This window comes from Crocodylus siamensis, chromosome 6 (genome assembly GCF_052110815.1).
Source record: "Crocodylus siamensis isolate JL-2025a chromosome 6, ASM5211081v1, whole genome shotgun sequence".
Taxonomy (NCBI): domain Eukaryota; kingdom Metazoa; phylum Chordata; order Crocodylia; family Crocodylidae; genus Crocodylus; species Crocodylus siamensis.
In genome coordinates, this window is record NC_143400.1 from 26,860,974 (window position 1) to 26,882,113 (window position 21,140).

Below are 21,140 nucleotides of genomic sequence, written 5' to 3' on the forward strand. Positions count from 1 at the left end.
GTATACTAAAAGACATTAAGTTAAAAGCATAAACAAATGAGGATTTGATCATACAGGTCACTAGGAGAGGAATGAAAAATTAAAAAAAATATCTACCCTCACTCCACAATCAGGGATTTATATAGCAGTATCATTATCACAAAAGGGAGCTGCCAAGATTCAAACTGCTCAAAAGTTTCTCTCCTTAGGAGCACAGTATTAACTCTGAACGTAAGATAAGTGGGAAATAATAGAAGCGAGTGTTACAGGACACTTGAGCAGCAAGCATTTGAACACTTTAGCACAAGTAGATCACCTCGGCTCAAAGTACACCAAATTTTTTAAAAAATGTGAAAAGCTTTAACAAGAGAAAATAGAAAGAGGTTTAAAATGAAACAAAACAAAGGTTATTGCTAACCAAGCTGCCTAATTTCCCATGAATTCTGCATAGTTTAGGCAGGATCATGCCTCAAATGCAATTACTATGCTGATCCGGCATTACACTTATGGTACGGGATCATATTAAAGATTTCTGGTATAAAAGAAGAATGGCACTAGATTTTAAGCCTTGTATGGAAAACCTTACTCTTTAAGCTGGCCAACTTAGCAACAAGATATGTAGGACAAGGATGAGAAAAGCAAGGGAGAGGGTGTAATGAGACTTAATGAGGGGGACATAAGCCTGGAGAAGGAGGAGCTCTGTGTTTTACTTTCAGAGCACATCTCCATGTTATGTTATGGCACGTGAATAAACTGCGGCACTTATTGCTCTGCAATTTTTTTCTCCCAGGAAGCTCACTGGTGCCCTGCCTACCCCTCCCACACAATTTACACTACAGCCATACATCTTCCACTGCTACTGATATTTTTTTAAGCCAGCAAATGAAGTGCTCCAAAAAGAATTAAAATTGTTCTAGCTGAAAGACCTTGCTATTTGGATCTCTCTTCCACACTTGCTCTTGTTTTCTTTCTGTCTTCAGCAAGTGAAAAGGCAACTGCTTGATTTCTTTGTGAAGAAGGTCCTGGGTCGCTTCAGAAGTTGGCCTTTGGTAGGCAACAGCATACAGCAAAGGAATCGGCCACATCCAGCCAGAACTCTTCCTCTCACTCGAGCTCCAGGACTTACAAATGTGCATCAGAGCTCGAATATAGTCACTGTAGGAATAATAATAATGGGATGAAAATATCAAGAAGAAGAAGAGGAGGAGCAGGTATGCAGCCAAACTGTTTCCACAAGAAGTATATAGGTTGTCAACACAGCTCTTACTAATGTTAAGCTTCGTCTACAGCTGAGTGACTATGTGCAGCCAGACAAACGTGTACATTTCTTTTGCATGGAGAGCACTTGGTTCCTCCCCTGCCCACCACACCTTTTACCTCCAGTCATAGCCCCTAGGGCTGTGTGAAGCTTTGGTAGCCGATTTGATTAGGAGACTTGGCCCGATTCAGCGGCCGAATCTCTCAATCTGAACTGGATTGGGAGACCCATTAAAAGGTCCGAATTGAATCAGAAGCCTCCAAATCAATTCAGAAGGCTTGCAGCAAACAGAAACTGAGAAAAGAGAAGGGGATGGGGTGATCTTCCAAACAGGCAGTCTGCAACTAATGACGGTAAGTCTTTTGTGGTGGGCAGAGGGGGGAGGGAAGATCACCCCCAGAGCAAGGGAAGGATTGGGACTGGGTCTGGGACAAGCTGCCCAGCCAGGGCAGAGGGGCGCAGCACTCGGGGAGGGGGGCACCCACCACTGCAGGACACCATGCGCCGCCGGCCCAGGAGCTGCTCTTCTGGTGGCTCCTCCACCGGTCCAGGAGGGTATGGGAGCAGGCATGTGCCCCTGCATCTGCATGGGGCAGGCTGGGCTGCACTCCAGGCAGCCATCCCCAGCTGCAACCCAGAGTGCAGCCCAACAGCGGGCAGCTGGGGCTAGCCTCCTGGAGCACAGCCCTGGCTCCACCTGCCCCGTGGAGCACAGCCTGGCAGTGGGCGGCTGGGGCTAACCTCCCAGAGTGCAGCCCAGCCTGCCCCACGTAGATCCGGGGGCACACGCCCGCGCCCATGCCCTCCCGGACCAGTGGAAGAGCCACCAGAAGAGCAGCTCCCAGACTGGTGGCACGTGGCAGCATGCAGTGGTGGGAGCCCCCTGCCCTGAGGCCCGCTACCCCCAGTCCTGGCTGGGCAGCTTGTTCCAGCCCCCATCCTTCCCTCACTGGGGGGCATTGGTCTGCCCACCCCTTTGCCCAGGCAAATTTGCAGCACAGGGAACTTTTTATGTTCCTGCATGTGTGCATTGCAGCATCTCAGAGGGGTCTGAGATGCTGCAAGAGGCACATGCGCAGTCGTCTGGACGTGCCCTATGAGTTTAAGTGGTTAATCATGGGAAGAAGAATCCTATGCTACGCCCTAATTATAATGAATGCCTCCAAATCCTGAGCTGAATCAAGTTCAGGGTTTCTGCGATGCACAAGGTAATGAAAATCTTGGTTATTTACACTGGCCACACCAACACAAGATGCTGACTGTGCAGTTGTTACCGAGCAGTACTAAATGACTGTGCAGTAACCAGTTATTGTGCAATAGTATCCCTGAACAGCTTTTTGGTGACCCTGACCCCACAGTAGCATCACATCACGCTCCGTGACGCGTGATGCTAGTGTGCAGTAGCAATGAGCTACTGCGCAGTCAGCATCTCATGTAGATGTGACCGCTGGGGACCATAGTTGCTGCATATAAAAACTGCAAAAGCTTGGATAGTATCACTCGCACAGAAATGCAAGACAGTGGATGGGCCAAGACTGGGTTGCAGTAACAAGACTGCCACAAGAAAATCAAACCCTGTTGATGGCTTGCAACCTATCAGGCGTAAGAGAAAGGGGAGTGTTTGCGGTACCCCATGCCAGACCCATGCCATAAGATTATAACAGTCATGACAACAGTCCTCAACCACACCTATCACACCTGAGACTAAAAAATAAGTAATGGTTAAAAATACTGACAGAGGCCTGACATACCCATTACATGTCTATAAAAACTCAGAGAGCAAGCCAAAAAGCCAGGTGGCCTGGGAGAAAACCTACAAACTACATCTACATATCATTTGAGCTGTGTCACTAAAGAAAACAAAAGACTAAATATACATTTCAAGCAAAACCTGTAAAAAGAGCATTGAATGTAGGAAAAATGTCCTGTGCCTGACTTCTCACATTTCTCCAAACAGGCACCCAGTGTCTAAGGTGTTACCAATGCCTCTGTCATTCAGTGTCTGTCTGTAGTTTTGTAAGCAGACCATCACCAGTACAAGCTATTGCAAATTTGCCCCACTGGTGAACAAATACCCAAAGACTGGTCCGGTAACCAGTCCTGCCTCTAGCATCCTGTTTGATCACTCAAGACCCAGCACCTATGACTGACTGAGAAATCGCTGTGGCTGCAAGAAACACAAGTCTTCACATCTGGACAAATCCAAAAACAGGAGCCAGGCAATTTAATGATTGTAATGTGATGGTCACCCTTTACCTCCCTGTTTTGTTCAGACTTTAATCGGACAACTACCGAGGAAAAATGCTTTAAAGCTATACAATTGAACAGTACAAAGCAAGACAACTGCCAGCAGGGCGTGTGCCATCCAGGGAAGACCCAGCTGCCATCCTGCCACCCAGCCGAGAAGCGAAGGATCCACATTATGAGGCTGTACAAGAACTGCTTCCTGCCTGCACTGGGTAAAGAGCTCTTTGCAACAAGATTAAGCAAGGACTGATAGCTCATTTTATGTTGGGAAAAATCTTTTTTTGTCATTTAGTTTTGTAGCTTGTTGGGAATTTTTAAAGCAAGCCTTTCTGCTATTCATCAACTGAGTGTTGTCTCATTCCTTAGAGCGCCAGGTTTAAAAAAAACGCTTTTAAGTGCAACAATGGTATGTACAGAGAAGTCAGAGATGCAGGAGTTCAGAGGAGGCTTGCTAGCCATGTATTGCCAAAGCTTAATCTTGGCTGTTTTAATTAAACAAAAAGTTCTGACATTCTCAATATTCTGAGAAATACTGGGGGGCAAGTTTATGATATTTTCTGATTGAAATATTTTTAATGACCAGCAGGACACGTGAGACCCATTAGCTTGTCCAACAGCTCTCCCAAGTATACAGCTGGTCCATTTTAAGGGAGCACAAAAAATCCTTGCCTCTCAATATTTTGGGATAGAATTGCTTGCTTCAAAATGTAAATCAATTAAAAAATGCTCTCTTGTGAATCAACATTTTATCTCAAATCATATTGAAAGTGAAAGTATTCATTCAAGTTACATTTTGGTTTGGTATGAAAAATAGGGGTTTCTTCTTTGAGTGTTAAGTAGGGTTTTTTTCATATCAACTTAAAACAACTTTGCTGAAACCAATGTTTTGTGTTGAAAAGAAGTTTTCTTGGCTAGCTCTGTTAACTGCGTCCTGTAACAAGTGAACAATGGTCAGTTCTAGTGTGGTGAAAGAGGTAAAGAAAAATAGATGTATAAATAGAAAGAAAGAAGGTAATAAAGAATGCATTAAGGTTTTGTCTTAAACCATCAACATTCTCTGATGTCAAATAAATAATAAACAACTCTATATGTTACTCCATTCCTACCTTTCAATCAGTGTACTTTGTAAAAATTTCAGTTAAAATATTTTAAAGGAATGGCATGAATCGTCTTTAAAATGCAATAAAATTTTAAGCCAATAAAATTACAAAATTATTACCATTTTCTGTCTTCTGTCAAGTTTGTGAGTTTGCCTCCCAGTGGGTAAGTGTATTGAAACACTTCTTTTATCTTTTTCCAGAGATGTCCATGTATAGGTACTTTGTAGCAAGACAATATATATAACGAAAAGAGGAGGTTTTACACTACTGAAGTGGCGCAATCCGGAGCCCTGGGCATTTTAATGATCTCCTCAGCAAATTTGCAAATGATGTTGGCAACCTAGACAAATGCAGAAATAATGGGTATATTTTACCAGGACAGTTCGACACATTTGAAAAGCAATTTTGTCAATCCCTTTCCCCATCTGAAATGAAGAGAGAGAGTGCTAGAAGGAGGTATTTGCCAATGTTTGCATAGAGGGAAATGGCCTAATTGACACAGGATTCAAGAGGCTGTCCAGTCTCTCTCTCTCTTCTGAAATTTTGGAATTAAGGATTTCCTGGGCAAGGCAGCCCACATGGGGCTTGAACTTGTACAGGGGGTGGAGGTGATTGCTGTTGGCCTGGGAAGGGGTGCTCTGCATAGGGTTTTAACAGGGATGCATGAATTACCCAGTGTACCCCCCATATGCATGGGAGTGCAAGTTCAAGTGCAGCAGAGCCTACTTGTCTGATAATATTATATGGTCCCAAATATTGGTGGGCTGGTTTCTGTGTCAGGCAGCCAATGCAGAGGGGTTTTTTGTGGCTAGGCAGCGTTCTTGGCCTACAAACCTGGGAGCTTCTTGATGTTGCCTATTTTTGGTAGGAAGCTTTAGCAGCCTCCAGGTGTATATTTACCTCGGCCTGGACTTGGCGGATAGCACTGCAAGCTCTGAAGCAACAGGAACCAATAAGGGGGAAGGCAAACCCCACAATTTGCATTAAAAGTGCTCATTTTCATTGAAGTGTGTTCTGCACTATTATATGGAAACTCAGTCCCTAAACTCCATCACCTGAAGTAAGAGAAGTTTGGATTTGCGAGCTGCTGTTTGCTGATGCCTGTTGCTGTTTGAAGGATGGGAAGGGGGGAAGGGAGCAGAGGTTTGGGAGTTTACTCTGTTCCCTACCCTTTGGCAGTGGCTGGCAGAAACCATACTTGTGCTGCTCTAATGATATGTTTTCCACACCTGGCAGGGGAAGCAGCGTGACCACGTAGGTGAGCTCCCCAGGGTAATTGTCTCTGATATGTCCTCCATAGGAGGTCTATATTGAGCAGATTCTTTTTGGTATTGGGTGGTGGAACCGGAGCGTGCTCCATCCACTCCATGCATTGACCTGGTATTGCAGTGCTTCCAGGACCGGTGCAAAAAAACAGGAAAAAAAAGCGTTTTCAAGAGCGGAGGTTTTGGGGGTTGGCTGGCTAGGGAAGCCCTCTAAGGAGTTTCCTCTCCTCTATCCCATTCTGAAACAGGAACAGGCTGGGAAGGAGGAGGCTGCCAGCGCACAGCTAGATTCCTCTCTGCCCTGGGATCAACAGTGAACTTCTGTTTGGTCTGGGGGACCGTTGCAACTCAGACTGGTTCCTGCAAAGCCTTCTCAGTTCTAGCAGGGAGCTGCACTTCTGTCTGCACCACTGATCTGTTCAGAATCCTATTGTGGAAAGAAAAAGAGATTCAGAGGACATTTCCTCTGCCCTACGAAGGGTTCAGTTTTCAGGCATACAAAACTGAAGCCTAAGGCATGATATTTTGCCAATTCTCATGCTACACTGCCTTTCTGGCAGACATCTCTAAGGTTTGGAGTTCAGGAAGTAAATCTGAAAGCAAGATCCAAAGCTGCTAGAGACAGTCACACTGTTTGCTCAAACCAGCTCCTTGTAAAACTGATGGAAATCCTCCTATTTCACCAGGAGTTAGATTGCACTACTTGATTCTGATTCAAATGGAAAGACTCAAAGACATAAATGGCCTTTTGATCAGACCCCAGGCTGGAGAAGAAAAGAGCAGCAGCAATAACATTCAGCTTGATATGATCCTCTGAGTACCAGTGAAACACTATTCTGTTTTACAACTCACTTAAGAGCAATACCATCAGGATCTTGTCTGAGCTACTGGGAATGCTGGACAATCATTACATACCTCTTCCTCTTTATAGCCCAGTGCAGAGGCTGTGCTGCAGAGGCACACGCTCAGGCACACTGTGTCCCAGCCAGCCGCAGGTTGGGGCGCAGCTGGCTGCTCCCCCATCTCGTGACACACTATGCCCCAGCTCTACTCTGCTCCACTCCAGGGGCTCTATAACACAGGGAGATGGGGCAGCAGGCAGCCCTAAGCTCTCTGTTGCCCCAACTCTATGTGCCACTCCCTGGCTAGCTGGGGTGCAGACAGCCTCAGAACAGGGCATGAACGATGGGTGCCCCCAGAGGCTGGGGGGGCACGGTGACTGCCCGCAGCGACAGTAGTGGGGGTGTGGCAGCAGTGAGCAGGGAGCTCCCACAGGCAGCTATGATGGTGTCGGTGGTGGGGGGAGGAGGGTGGCAAGCACCGACCGGTGGCCAGTTACTACCCACAGATGCCACCGGCAGTGTCACTGGTGGCCAGCGGTGACAGGGGACCACCAGCAAACACTGCCAGCGGTGTCAGTGGCAAGTGGGGGTGGTGGTGAGCAGTGACCACCCACAGGCACCGGTGGCAGCATCAGCAGTGTTTTTTGTGCTGCCGGTCTCAGCAGGGGCACATGCATCCCCTACACATTGCCAGTGAAGCAGGGGCTCCCTTCCAGCTAGCCCTGCAGCATGTGAAGCCTGGCCAGGAGCAGTCTGCCCACAGCAGGACCTTGTGCCTCGCAACAAAGCCTATATGCAGGATTGTGCTCTGCAGCACAAAGTAGGGGCATGAGTTTGTGCCACTACTATTTGTGCCACTGCAAGCACATGCCCCTGCTCATCTGGACATGGCCACACAATCTAAGGAGTTGTCCAAACTCTGGTCTCATTTATTTACTGCACCCCAGCCTGTATTATGGGAAAAGCACAAAAAAAGGGGAAATATTATTTTGCCCTACCCCAAACCACGGTGTTGTCAATCCTGAAACACCTCAGGGCAGGCATTTTCACTTCTAATCATGGGCTGTATTTCAATCATGCAATATTATCAATGTTATTTTTTATTTCAAGGGGCACTAGAAAACTTCTGCTCTTGAATTCTTTTTTGACAGAAGATTGTGTTTGTAACTTAACTACTTCTGTCATGGTTGCACCACTACCACCTGTAGACACAGACCTCTGCCACCCATCATCCCTGTGTGTGTGGTGGACCATCTAGGCTAATGCAGGGGCCCAGTGCATGGCCACAGAGAGATGGAGCAGTCTGCTGCTAGGAGCAGCAAATCTGCTCCCACATCTCTGCATGTGTAGACGTGTGCCTGGGAGAGTTTACTCTAGAGTACTTTATTCTAGAGTATACTGCTCCCAGATTATTTGCACATATAGACATACCCAATGGCACCTATGCATCTGCTCCCACTTCTGCAGCAGCACAGGTGCCCCTGGTGACTCCATTTTAATTCAAAAGCGATTCCACTGACATCAATGCTATTCCAGTAAGATCCACTGTACAGATACATCTAGGGACCCTGCTCACCACTTGCTCTCATCAATTCACTGGTGAAAAGCATACACTTACCATTTGCTTTAGTGGTCCATTTAGGGATAACAAGAACTCGATGGAAGTTCTTTTTGTTTTTTGAAGATGTTTCAGGAAAATCCTCTAACTGTAATGGTCTGATTTTGCTGTAAATGTCAAGGATGCCATATCTGTAATAAAAAGGCTTTCCCTGCTGTAGGTTGGAAAGAGACATTTTCCCCTTTGCAATAATTCTCTCAATATCCTTACTGGCCCTAGAAAATTAAAACAGATGAGTCATATCAGCTCTTTACTTTGAATCATCAGAACAGACAGCACATTCCCTTTTCTCTTGAGGGAACTGTGATGGTCTCCTGAGAAATTATGAGAGCTTTAAAATATGAGCTACATGCAGTCTGAAGCCTTAGAAACCAGGAGGTAAATAAAAATGAACCTTAAAATCTAGTGTTTCATAAAGTTCACATTAAAGGGTGGTATTGGTGCCCAGCGCATGAAATGGCATCATCCAGTCCTCAGAACTCCCTACAAGTCTGACAACACGGTGGCAAGGGAGTGGTGGCAGTGTCGAAGTTGGCGCTCCCCTGCTGCCAAAATGCCAGAACCACAGGTATTCCCATGGACTGGATAACATGGCCTTTTGCATTAGACTGAAAGCCTAAGCTGGGACAAGGCTGCATCTAACCAGCATGGGACCAGATCTGGGCATTTGGGGATGGATCTAGGCACACTGGGCCTGGTTAGCACAGGGCAGGATCTGGACATGTGGGTTCTGGCCTGGTGGGGCCAGATTCAGATGTGTAGGGCCTGCCTGAGGAGGACCAGATCTGAGCATGCATGGCCCGACAATCTAGGTGCATGACTACTGTGGGGCCCAGCCCTGGCTTCAGGACTCAATGTGAGCAAACAGACAGCTTTGCAGCTGACCCAGGCATATAGGACCTGGCCAGCATCCAGGATTCAGCCTGTGGACCAACTCTGCACCATTCATGCAGCCCACAGGGCCAAAAGTTTGGGCACCACCATGAGCTAAGTAATTCATTCTACTTTTCTTTTTTAAAGTAATTTTTTAACCCTCAAGATGAGAAAGAAAACTTGGAAATGTTAACATTAACTATTTCATTACCAGGGAACAAATAAACACCCTCCAAGTGTCTGAGAATTGTCATGAGGGATGACTATACCCAACCCAATAATTCCTGGCTGGACTAGGGTAGGGCTCATACCACATCACACCCATCGAAATTCACAGGCTGCTTACAGAGGTGACAAAAATGGCACTTTACTTTTAACTCAGCATGCCCCTGCACTGAATGTGGCACATGCCCAGAAGAAGCACTGCATTAGTTTGACCCAGCTCACCCAATGTCTGTATAGATTGGGTGCTTCAGTGGGGCTTTTATCTAATAGCTGATTGAACCAGCTATTAGATAAAATCGCCAAAAAACCCCACTAAAATACGTGATCTATACAGATGCTGGGGAGCCAAGTTGAATTAACAGGCCTCTTCTTCCAGTAAAGTGCATTTTTTTCCACGTCTGTCAATGCCCATTGCTAGTAACTAATCAAAATCTATCCCACCCCTATGAGAACTGCATCAACTTCTGCCCAAGTATTAGTATTTCCCAGAGTCTGGATTTCCTAAATATCTAGGCTTGTGACCCTGACGAACTTACCTAGGCCAACATTGTTTAATATACCCTTTTGTTTCGACTGCCTCCATGTTATTTTTGGTGGGTTGGGGGTGACTACAGCCACCTTGAGCCACATTTGCAGAGGTCCGAACAGCCTTGGGACCTCCAAAGGACTTTAGCTGACACAGTGTAGATGTACAGCTCTGAATATCAGCATTCATGTGCCTCAAATGAACTGTTTCCCATGGCCTGCTTGGAAAAATCTAGGCCTAAGATTAATGGATTCTCCATTAGCCAAGTCCTCAAAAAAGGCACAAAATGGAATCATATAAAAGTAGGATTGGCAGGGGCCTCAGGGGATCACATCTAGTCTGCCCCCCTGCTGAAAGGCAGGATCATCCCCACCTAAAACATCTTAGGCAAGTGATTGTATAAACAGTTTAAAAAACCTTGGTGTACAGCTATGGGGCATAATGTCTGAAACACCAAGAAACTCTCCGAGAAAAAATATAAGAAACACACCGTTAGGAGCATATTTCTAACAGAACAGCCACTCCGGCTTTGCCCTCATTCTCCTTGTACTCAGGGGAAATCCACCTACCAACTTTAAAAGGTGAGCCTAGGAACAAAATTCACAAGCTGCCTGGACACTACGAACCAAGGACTCCACGTCATTATTGGTTTCGTGGCACATTGACATTGTCACCCTCCTCCCTTTTGATAGGTCTTGATCTGCCAGTAATCAATTTCTTTTGCTAGTTGTGCATCTGTTACCTCTGGCAATTTTTCTCCTAAACCTGTTCTTTACAGCATGCTGTGTTTGGCTTGTTCTGCTCAGACCTGATAAAAAACATCTTGCATTCGAAAACTTGTCTATCTCTATCCCAACCATACAGTTGGTCCAATAAAAAGGTTCTTGCTGCACACAGGAGAACACCCTTTAACTTGCCATGGGTAAAGTAGGGGGATGATGACACTGTCAATGTTCTGCTATTGAAAGGACAGGAAGTAGTTAAACACACTCAAGAAATCAAAGTACAGTTTAATTATAGGGTTGTTCTTACTTTATGTGCATATCAGCACATTCTTCATATAGTTCAGGTTCCTTGTAGATGCCAACAACAATCTTGAAATTTTTATCTTCACATTTCCATTTATTGGACAACAGAGCAATAAACTCTAGGGTCACATGCTCTGTGTTTGATGAACATGGATTCGGCAAGCACCTAAGAGAAAACAAAAATGAAAATGTCTCTGCCCTCTGGTCCTCCCCACCGCATCAATTAAAATCCTGTGTTTGACAATCAAAACACTTAACTTCAGCTTTGAGCTTTTAAATATTTTTTTCCCCATTTTTAACAAGTTAAAGGAAATTTTAAAATAAAAAATAATTCAAACAGAAAGAAAGAAACTGTTTTGTTTTGGTTTTTTTACATATTCAACCTTAACTATTCACTGGGTTAGAGAGAAATGACCATGACTCCTCGGCTCACAATTTGGGGCACTCACCTCCAAGGTCGGAGGCACCTGAGCTCCAGTTCCTGCTTTCACAACTGTTCAGGTATACCATGCAAAAAGGTGTTCAGCAGGAGAGACTAAAGGGACTGCTCATGCCTCCCCAAATGCCCTACATTTTGATCCTCGTGCTCTATCTACAAGAGTTTTGGCGTCCAGACTTGAGGTTGGATTCCTTTCTAAGGTGCCACATTGTCTTATTTGGGCCTGCTTCACTGCCAATCCCTGACATAACTATTCTCACTTGATGTTGATTGTAGCTGAATACAATGCATACCTCTTTTGCTTCCTCAGCAATCTCACAGTCTGGTTGGGATCCAGAACTTGATTCCTTTCCAGCAGAGTATCCTTCATTTAGCAGATGTATTTTGACACTGGCCCTTCCTAAAGTTGCTTCTAAGTGAAAAGAGAGAAAGAGAATATCATATTTCCATCTATCCCATCCTTTGAGGATTCTTTATATCCTCTTTTTTCCCCTTCAGATTTTGCCCAGAGTCCACAGCCCAATGAATTTAAGCAAAACAACTTGGAGTTGGTATTCAAACTGGGGTGTCAAACTTCTGGCACATGGGATGGATCCAGCTGCAGATCCTCTCCACCCAGCCCTCTGGAAATTGGAGGATGTGTCCTGCTATGGAATTCAGGGCCACTTGGCCCCATGCCCCACTGGCATCAGCAGTGACTTTGGCCCGCTGCCACCACCCCAAATACTTCTTGGGACATGTTGTCACTGCTGCTGGATCTGCTAATACCAAAGACCTTGGGGAGGAGGCTCTTCTCAGCCAGACTGGCTGACCTGCTCCACTGGACTTTAAACTAAGCCCGCTGGGGGACAGAGGGACTACCGCCACTGCTGGCCTGCTAAGCAACCCTTGCAAAGCCAGCAGGCCAAGGCACTTAAGGGAGCCCACCCTTGCCCCAGCCCTGGTACAATCTGTGGGCAAAGCAAGAGTCCCCAAGGGGACACTTGCCTACCTGTACACAAATGCCAGGAGCTTGAGGAATAAGCAGGAGGAGCTCGTCCTCCTGCTCAATGCAAAAAATTACGACATCATAAGGAAAACGGAGACCTGGTGGGACTCCACTCATGACTGGACCTCAGGTATAGATGGCTATACCCCGTACAGAAGGGATCATGTAGATAAAAGGGGCGGGGGTGTAGCTCTCTATGTTAAGGAAAGCTACCCACCTCTGCAAGCTGATATTGGCGACCAGGATGGATGACTGGAGACCCTCTGGGTTAAAATCCATGGGGAACACGGCACAGGAGACACAACGGTGGGAGTCTACTACAGACCTCCACCTAAAGTCCTGAGCTTGACCAGGAATTTGCCTGGGAGCTGACTGAGGGCGCTTGCTCCAGGACCATGGATGTCATGGGTGAGTTCAATTACCCGGACATCTTGGGGGAGGATCACTCAGCAAAATCTGAGCAGTCGCAAAGCTTCCTCTCATGCGTGGATGACCTCTACCTGACTCAAGAAGTCTATGGGCCAACGAGAGGCAAAGCGCTGCTCAACCTGGTACTGGCTACGGGGGACGACCTAATCAGCGACCCAGTGATCGATGGGAAGCTGGGTGACAGCGACCATGAGCTGATCACCTTCACCATCCGCCATAAAGTTGGCAAGTCAGTCAGCAACACGGAAGTCCTCAACTTCAGGAAAGCCAACTTTGACAAGCTCAGGAGGCTTGTCAGTCAGGCCCTAAGGGACCATGACCCCAGGGAGATGGGAGTTCAAGAAGAGTGATTGCTCCTCAAGGGAGTGATCCTCAGTGCACAAGCTAAGTCTATTCCATCTCGGAGGAAAGGAGGCAAGAGGGCACAGCAGCCCCCCCGGCTCTCCAGGGACCCAGCAGACCTCCTGAGGCTAAAAAGAAAGGCCTACAAAGATGGAGGATGGGACTCATCTCCAAGGAGGATTATTCTGCACTGGTCCGGTCTTGCAGGGAGCAAACCAGGAAAGCCAAGGCTGCAACTGAACTCCAACTAGCTTCAAGCATCAAGGGCAATAAAAAGTCCTTTTTCAGATATGTGGGGAGCCGGAGGAAAAGCAAGGGCAACACTGGACCCCTGCTGAACCAGATGGGGCAACTGACGCCCAGAAAAAAGCCAACCTATTAAATGAGTACTTTGCATCGGTCTTTCACCAGTCCTATGGGATGCCCATGCCTGCTATGGGACAGGGACGTCCGGATGGGGGAGATCCCCTGCCCTCCATCAATGCTGACCTCGTGAAGGAACACCTTGAGAAGCTGCATACCTTCATGTCAGCCGGCCCTGACAATCTGCACCCCAGGGGACTCAAGGGGCTGGCGAGCATCATAGCCCAGCCCCTGGCACGGATCTTTAAAAACTCCTGGTGATCTTTAAAAACTCCTGGTGCCTGAAGACTGGAAGAAGGCCAATGTGGTGCCTATCTTCAAGAAAGGGAGGAAAGCGGATCCAGCTAACTACAGGCCCATCAGCCTGACTTCTATCCCGGTGAAGATCTTAAAAAAGTTTATCAAAGAGACCATACTTAATGGACTGGCCAATGCCAACACCCTGAGGAATAGCCAGCACGGGTTTGTTGCAGGTAGGTCTTGCTGGACCAATCTCATTTCCTTCTACGACCAGGTGACCTATCACCTGGACAAGGGAGAAGAGATTGATGTCATATATCTTGACTTCAAAACAGCCTTTGATCTGGTATCCCATGGTCACCTCTTGGCAAAACTGGCCAATTGTGGCCTTGGGCCCACCATGATCTCCTGGCTGGGGAATTGGCTCCGTGGTCAGACCCAGAGGGTAGTAATTGATGGCAGTCACTCATCGTGGTGCCCTGTGACCAGTGGGGTCCCTCAAGGCTCTGTCCTTGGACCCATCCTGTTCAACATCTTCATTAATTATGTGGACATTGGAGTCAGGAGCGAACTGGCCAAGTTCACTGATGACTCCAAACTCTGGGGCAAAGCATCCACGCCAGAAGACAGGAGGGTGATCCAGGCTGACCTGGACAAGCTCAGCAAATGGGCAGACGAGGACCTGATGGTGTTTAACACCGAAAAATGCAAGGTTCTCCACCTGGGGAAGAAAAACCTGCAGCATCCTTATAGGCTTGGCAGTGCTACGCTGGCTAGCACTACAGAAGAAAGAGACTTGGGGGTCATCATTGACCACAAGATGAACATGAGCCTCCAATGCGATGCTGCAGCTAGTAAAGCGACCAAAACGCTGGCTTGCATCCATAGATGCTTCTCAAGCAAACCCCGGGATGTCATTCTCCCCTTGTACTCGGCCTTGGTGAGGCCGCAGCTGGAGTACTGCATCCAGGTTTGGGCCCCACAATTCAAAAAGGATGTGGAGAAGCTTGAGAGAGTCCAGAGAAGAGCCACGCGCATGATCAGAGGTCAGGAAAAGAGACCTTACAACGACAGACTGAGAGCCATGGGGCTCTTTAGCCTGGAAAAGCGCAGGCTCAGGGGTGATATGAAGGCCACCCAGAAGTTTACCAGAAGACCACCAGGATCTGGGGGAACGTTTGTTCACCAGAGCGCCCCAAGGGATGATGAGGTCGAATGGTCATAAACCCCTGTGAGACCGTTTCAGGCTGGACATAAGGAAGAATTTCTTTACTGTCCGAGCCCCCAAGGTCTGGAACAGCCTGCCAGCGGAGGTGGTTCAAGCACCTACACTGAACACCTTCAAGAGCAAATTGGATGCTTATCCTGCTGGGATCCTATGACCCCAGCTGACTTCCTGCCCTTTGGGCGGGGGGCTGGACTCGATGATCTTCTGAGGTCCCTTCCAGCCCTAATGTCTATGAAATCTATGGCCCACCACTGTTGCCAGGCCAATCGCTTCTGGACCCCTCACTGCTTCTGCCACTGTCATAGTGGCCACCCTGTGGTCCAGGCTGGATCTGGCGGGTAAGGACACTCGCAGTCCGGATCCAGGCCACGGCCCCAGGTGAGTCAGACACCCCTGTGTTATGCCATCAAGCAGGATAGCATCTTTTCTAACAAATAATAGCAGGTTTCTGCAAGGGCAACCATGGCATCTGACATCTAAACCAGTAGCACTCAGCTCATGTGTATGCAGCACTAAGACTTCTCAGGTATGTCCTAGAATTCATGACACAAAACGGCAAAACTTTAGGATACCTTATCCACCATGTCCTGATAGATCTTCTACCTCTCTTTTGGAGAACCTGGCTTGAAATAGTATTACTACTGCTTTTAACTTAACTATTTGCCAAAATTCAGGTTCCTGCAAGTGGTTCCAGTTAGGAGGAAAAAAGCGCTGATGAACTCAGGAATGTCTCTAGTGTAATCCTATTTATTTGCAAAGAATGGACATAGGCTCCCATTTCCGCGAGCATAAGAGGACCTAGATAAGAGGAAGCAGTTTGCTTAAGGATACAAGCCTACATTAATCTGCACTTCCCAAAAATTCTTACTCTAGATTATTTTTTAGGGCCACGCTTGCCGTGTTTGCTCTGACAGTCTGGGTTTGTGTGCCCTTCCCTTCCAAAATTGCCAAAGCTACTATGAAACTTCCCAGTCCTCCATGCAACTGCCTCCTGCAGCCCATGCACACCTTGCAAATGAAAAAAAATAAAGCAGAGAGGGAAGCCCAGTGACACAAAGTTTTAGGCTGCCTTGGGCATGTCTACAAAATGTGCTTTAATGCGCAGTAGACTATTTACATTAAAGCATCACATAAAAAAACCCATGAAATTACACTAAGGTGCAGTAAAATAGTCGACTGCACACCGAAGCATGCAAACATACTACTGTGATTAATCAAGTCTGCTGGAGCGTGGCAATTACCAAGCTCCAGCAGCTTCCTTTGTCTCATGTTTCAGCATCCCCATTCTTCAAAATGATGGCAGGGGCACTATCTACAGCTTGTTCGATGAGCTTTAGATAAAGCACCCCTGCCACCATTTTGAAGTGTGGGGATGCTGATATTTGAGACGCTCCAGGCGCTTTAATTAAAGCAGTACTCAGAGCCACTCTAAAGCGCCCAACTCCCAGAGCACATATATAAACGCCCTCACATTAGATGTCATCAACACTCGTGCTCTGGGGTGGGCACTTTAATTAGAGTGGTTCTGAGAGCCGATCGCATGACAGCGCCCGTAGCATCACTAGTATTCAGCGTCCTGACCTTCAAAACGGCAGCAGGGGCGCTCAAACTAAAGCTCGTTCAACGAGTTTTAGTTCAAGTGCCCCCACCACCATTTTGAAGCGTGGGGATGCTAAACAGACATGACATGGAGGCTGCTGGAGTACACTAATTAACATGCTCCAGCAGACTCGATTAATCAATTCTGCTCTGACTCATGCTAATTAGCATGCAACGGAGCAGATGTCTGGCATGTGCACGGGTGCCCAGAGGTATTATATTGAATGCACATTAGAAAAGGCACCTTAATGCACATACAGACACACCCCTTTGCTCCTTATATTTAAGCTTTTAAGGCAGAAATTCATGCAGGCTCTTAACCTTTTGAGCCTGCATGCTAACGAGGGTATTAGAAATGTGGGATGGATCCAGTGTTCCCAAATTTTAGAACACTTACAGCAGGTCACAATCAACAGTACACATAAACCGGGTTATATATACAGGTATAAAAATAACAGGATTTTTACATATATAAATGTTCAATAAAGACTTTTTCAGTTCCAGTTATTTGCAGTATATTACCTGCATGGATAGAAACTTCTGGTTGTTGTTGGTTATTCCCTCCCTCTTCTTCAGGGCAAGCGCTGTCTGAATGGGCATCCTTGTGTCCCTTGAACATGAAATTCAAAAGCTAGGAGCCAAGATTCATGTAGTCTTGATAAAGACATGCTATTTAACAAATGCTTTGCAACAACAAGACAGCAGCGCTGCCATGCCTATGCTTCATCTATGGTGAATTAAAAGATGCTGTTGTGCATGACAGGTCTTTCTGAAGCTTTTAAGAATAGATTAGATAAACACCAGGTTAGATTGCCTTAGACAGGGACGATTCCTGCCCCAAGCAGAGGGTTGGGATGGATGTGATCTCCTGAGGCCCCTTCCACCCTGTTTTCAGGTTTCTATGAGTCTAAGACATATTTGACAGTGTTCACTTAGAGTGACCAAACTGATGGGACAATCCTGACAGATGCCTAAAACAGGACATTTTTGGGGAAAAAATGGGACACATAAAAACTTTAGTTATGGCAAATCTTGACAGAAGGCTGACTCTGGGCTACTCAAATATTTAAGCAACTGAACTCATGCTTTAATCTCCAAATGTTGTAAGGGGAAGAAATTAAAAATCCCTACACCCCCACCCCCAATTTTTCAGCACAGAAGTACCAAGACCTAAATAATTTTGGCCAGCATATGCATCAGTCTGCTTAGTGTTGGGCCAAGAAGTGCCAAAAGGAAAAAGGAAAAGGAGCACTTTCCATGGAAATTGTGGTTTCATTAAAATCCCAATGTTTTAATCAGAAAAAAATAAGTAGGGAAAAAAATGAAAGCAGGAATAATCCATACTGCAAATTTCAATGACGTTGTATAGCTAGTTAGGCTTCATCCAGTGTATTGTATATGGTTTTGGGCTCCATGTTTGAAAAAGGAGAAGTTAAGAGACCATCCAGAGGCAGGCAACAAAAAACATGAATGGCCTGAAGAGGCAAGCCATAAAAGAAGAAGTTGAAGCAAATGGGAAGATTCAGCTTACAGAAATTGTGCCTAAGACAGAATATGATAACAGTGTTCAAATACATGCAGGGCTGCCCAGAAAGATGAGGCAGCATCTTTTTCTCTCTAGCTAGAAAAAACACAGATCAGTGGCCTGGAGTTGCAGCAAAGTAGGTTTAGACTAAATAAGAGAAAAACTTGTTTGCTGCTAGAACAGGAAGGCAGTGATATAGATGCCTAGGAGAGCTGTGGAGTCTCCATCACTAGAGGTGTTCAAGGAGAGGTTGGATAAACCTTGGTCAGGGATGATCTAGGTGTAGTTATGTTTTACTGTGGGTATTTCCCATGCTGCTGGGCTTTGCTGGTTGTTGCATGGGGCTGTGAAGGATTTCCTTTCACACCTATTATTAAACATGACCAGTTTTCGGGTTTTTCCCTTTTTCTTCACCTTCCTCAGAAACACTGGGTATTGGCTACAGCCACGGCTGGGGATTTTCACTGTGATGTGTCAGTGCTCCTGCTGGAACTCAATCCCAGATGTTCTGGACTAGAAAGTCTTCCTCCCCTGCTCAGGGTCATTGATCACTATTTGGGGTTGGGAGGAATTCTTATGCCAGGGTCAGATTGGTACTGGACACATCCACACGTGTGCTTTAATGTGAAGTAGCCTATTTTACTGCGCATTAAAGTGTCACATAAAAAGTGTGATTATGCTAATGCACAGTAAAATAGGCTACTGAGCATTAAGCGTCACTTAAAAACCATGCACATTCATTAGTGTGCGTTAAGGTAGCCTAATGCACATTTCTTTAGTACTTCACACTGGAGGTACTAAATTTAATGCACATTAGAAACCCCACCTTAATGCACATATAAGACACACCCACTGTGAATGCTTCTGCTTGCTGTTGCAACAGGAAACGTGGCCTTCTTCCTTAGATCTCTTGACTCTATTTTAGCATCCTTTGCAGCAGCAAGAGATTGACTGTCCTGATCCCCTTGCTTTACCTATGGCAGTTTGGGATCCTATGCCTTATGGCTGCGTGAAAGGGTTGTCTGTATAGTTTTATTAATTGCTTAGACAAGCATTTGGTTGAGAGGTTTGGATAGGAAGGATTCTGCATGAGGCAGGAAATTGGACTAGATGATCACCAAAGATCCTTTCCAGTCCTACTTCTTTATAATTCTAAAAAGAGTATTCAATGCTCTTGAAAGGTAAACTATTTAGGATCAAAACCTGTACCTATAAGAATTTGCAAGGCAAATGGATGCTTGGGTCTCCACATGTTTCCTGAGCAATAACTTTTCTGCTAGTACTCAGAAAACACTAGCTCAGGTCCCACCCATCCCAATCAAATAAAAGTCCTACCTCATTTTTTAGTCCTGCAGCATTGGCTTCTGGCTGGGATCCAGCTCTTACAACTGGGTCAGAATTGGCATCTAGAGTTAGAGGTTTGGGCTCTCTGTTATCCAGTTCGATACTTTCAGTTCCTGGTACAAGAAAATCAGAACAAGAAAAGCAGGTTTTGCTTACCATATATTACAACTCCCAGCCATTGCTTATTTAACACCTTTTCTCGAAATAAAATATTTCTCATTGGGTGTGTCTAAAGATGCAATTAATGAAGACGAATAAACTCCAGAGCTTATTGCTCTGGAGTTTTTTTGCTCCCAGCCTCACCGTTTGAACATGTGCTCAAAAGCAAAAAACTCCTACTCCAGAGTTGATTCATTCACAGCACATGGAGACTGGTTAGAGCAGCCCATGCTGGCAGGGGACTCAGGGGGGAAGTCAGGGCTACTCCCCCATCTCCATGTGCCCTGAAGTGGCTGGCTGGGGTGTGCCTCAGCATAGGGGCTGCCTACTTGCTAGCCCTGCACTGAAGCACCCTCATGCCCCCCCACCTGCAGCGTGTGGGGATAGGGAGCCCTACCTCCACATGCAGTGGAGTAGCTGCCTTACCCCCAGGGTACAGCGCAGGGGCCGCCTGCCAGCTAACCCACACAGAAGCACCTTCCAGATCCCCCCACGCCTCTTGGAGACAGGGGGAACAGCCGCTCCCCTTCTCTCCACATGCCGTGGAGCAGCTGAATGGGATGCAGTGTGCTTCAGTACAGAGACTGCCTGCTAGTTAGCCCCATGCTGAGAGATACTGCACCCCAGCCAGCTGGGACAGCATCTTCCCATGTGCTGGTGCACATTAAAAATCTCAGCAGCAGGGAAGTACTTGTATTTTACAAGACTACCCTGCTGCTGAGTTTATTAGTTTTGTGCACCCTGCATAGGGCATGTGTAGACACTGAAGCATTTACTGTGCCATTAATTAGTCAACCACACAGCAGATGTCTCAAGTAGATGCACCTAGTAACATAGAGGCTGGAACAGGGGACCCTTCCCCCTATCATCTGAAGGAAATAAGGACAAGGTTGCAAAGCAAATGCTGTCTGCAAGGAACCCAGTTAAGAGGGCTTCAGGACTCAGCCTGAACATTGCAGGGAGCAGAACACTTGGCTGCTGAAGAAGCGGGGAGCACCACCTGGGCTCTATTAACAGCAAGGCAGGCCAGGTGAGTTGAAGTAGGAGACGCAAGGGCCATATAAATCTGAGCCTGGGAGTCAAGGATGAGATTCTCACAACAGAAGGAGCTCCACAAGCATGGCATATAGGGAGGTAAGTTAGAAGTGCTGGTGCTGTTTGGGGTTTGTGTTTACTGGACAATTGAGTAGTGGATCTAGGGGAGGAGGAGGCCACATAGCAGGGTGCCCAGAGCACCCTGGGGATTAAGCCCTACAAAGGGGCAGGAGGAGTGAGCCAGGCTAGGGCTGAGAAGGCCTAGGCCTAAGCAGGGCAGAGCAAGGTGGAGCCAGAGACATAGCAGAGAGAAAAAGTGATGGAGTCCGGGGATACATGATGTTCTCCTGAGCTGTGCACTTCTAGATACATTCCACCTGGATTTTAACAACTTCCACCCCTCTATCAAACTGACTCTTAGATACGCCACTCAGTCCGTTCATTTCTTAGATGCCACTGTGACACTTCACAACAGCTACATCACACTG

At 46.5% G+C, this 21,140-nt stretch overlaps 1 protein-coding gene and 1 non-coding gene across 2 annotated transcripts in view; one reads left to right on the top strand and one right to left on the bottom strand.

The window, feature by feature from the left end:
* LOC149861912 (uncharacterized) overlaps positions 1-21,140 on the bottom strand; it is a 115,669-nt gene that overhangs the window by 74,360 nt on the left and 20,169 nt on the right. Inside the window, exons 10-16 of the mRNA XM_090054787.1 lie at positions 19,450-19,571; positions 17,112-17,199; positions 11,694-11,812; positions 10,966-11,127; positions 8,310-8,524; positions 4,704-4,924; positions 906-1,134 (exon numbers count right to left, since the gene is read on the bottom strand). The gene's annotated coding sequence lies outside the window, so the exon portion shown is untranslated. The remainder of the gene's footprint in view (positions 1-905; positions 1,135-4,703; positions 4,925-8,309; positions 8,525-10,965; positions 11,128-11,693; positions 11,813-17,111; positions 17,200-19,449; positions 19,572-21,140) is intronic.
* LOC149861913 (U2 spliceosomal RNA) lies at positions 5,801-5,998 on the top strand. The gene has a single exon (XR_016443399.1). It is a non-coding gene; the product is annotated as a U2 spliceosomal RNA (small nuclear RNA).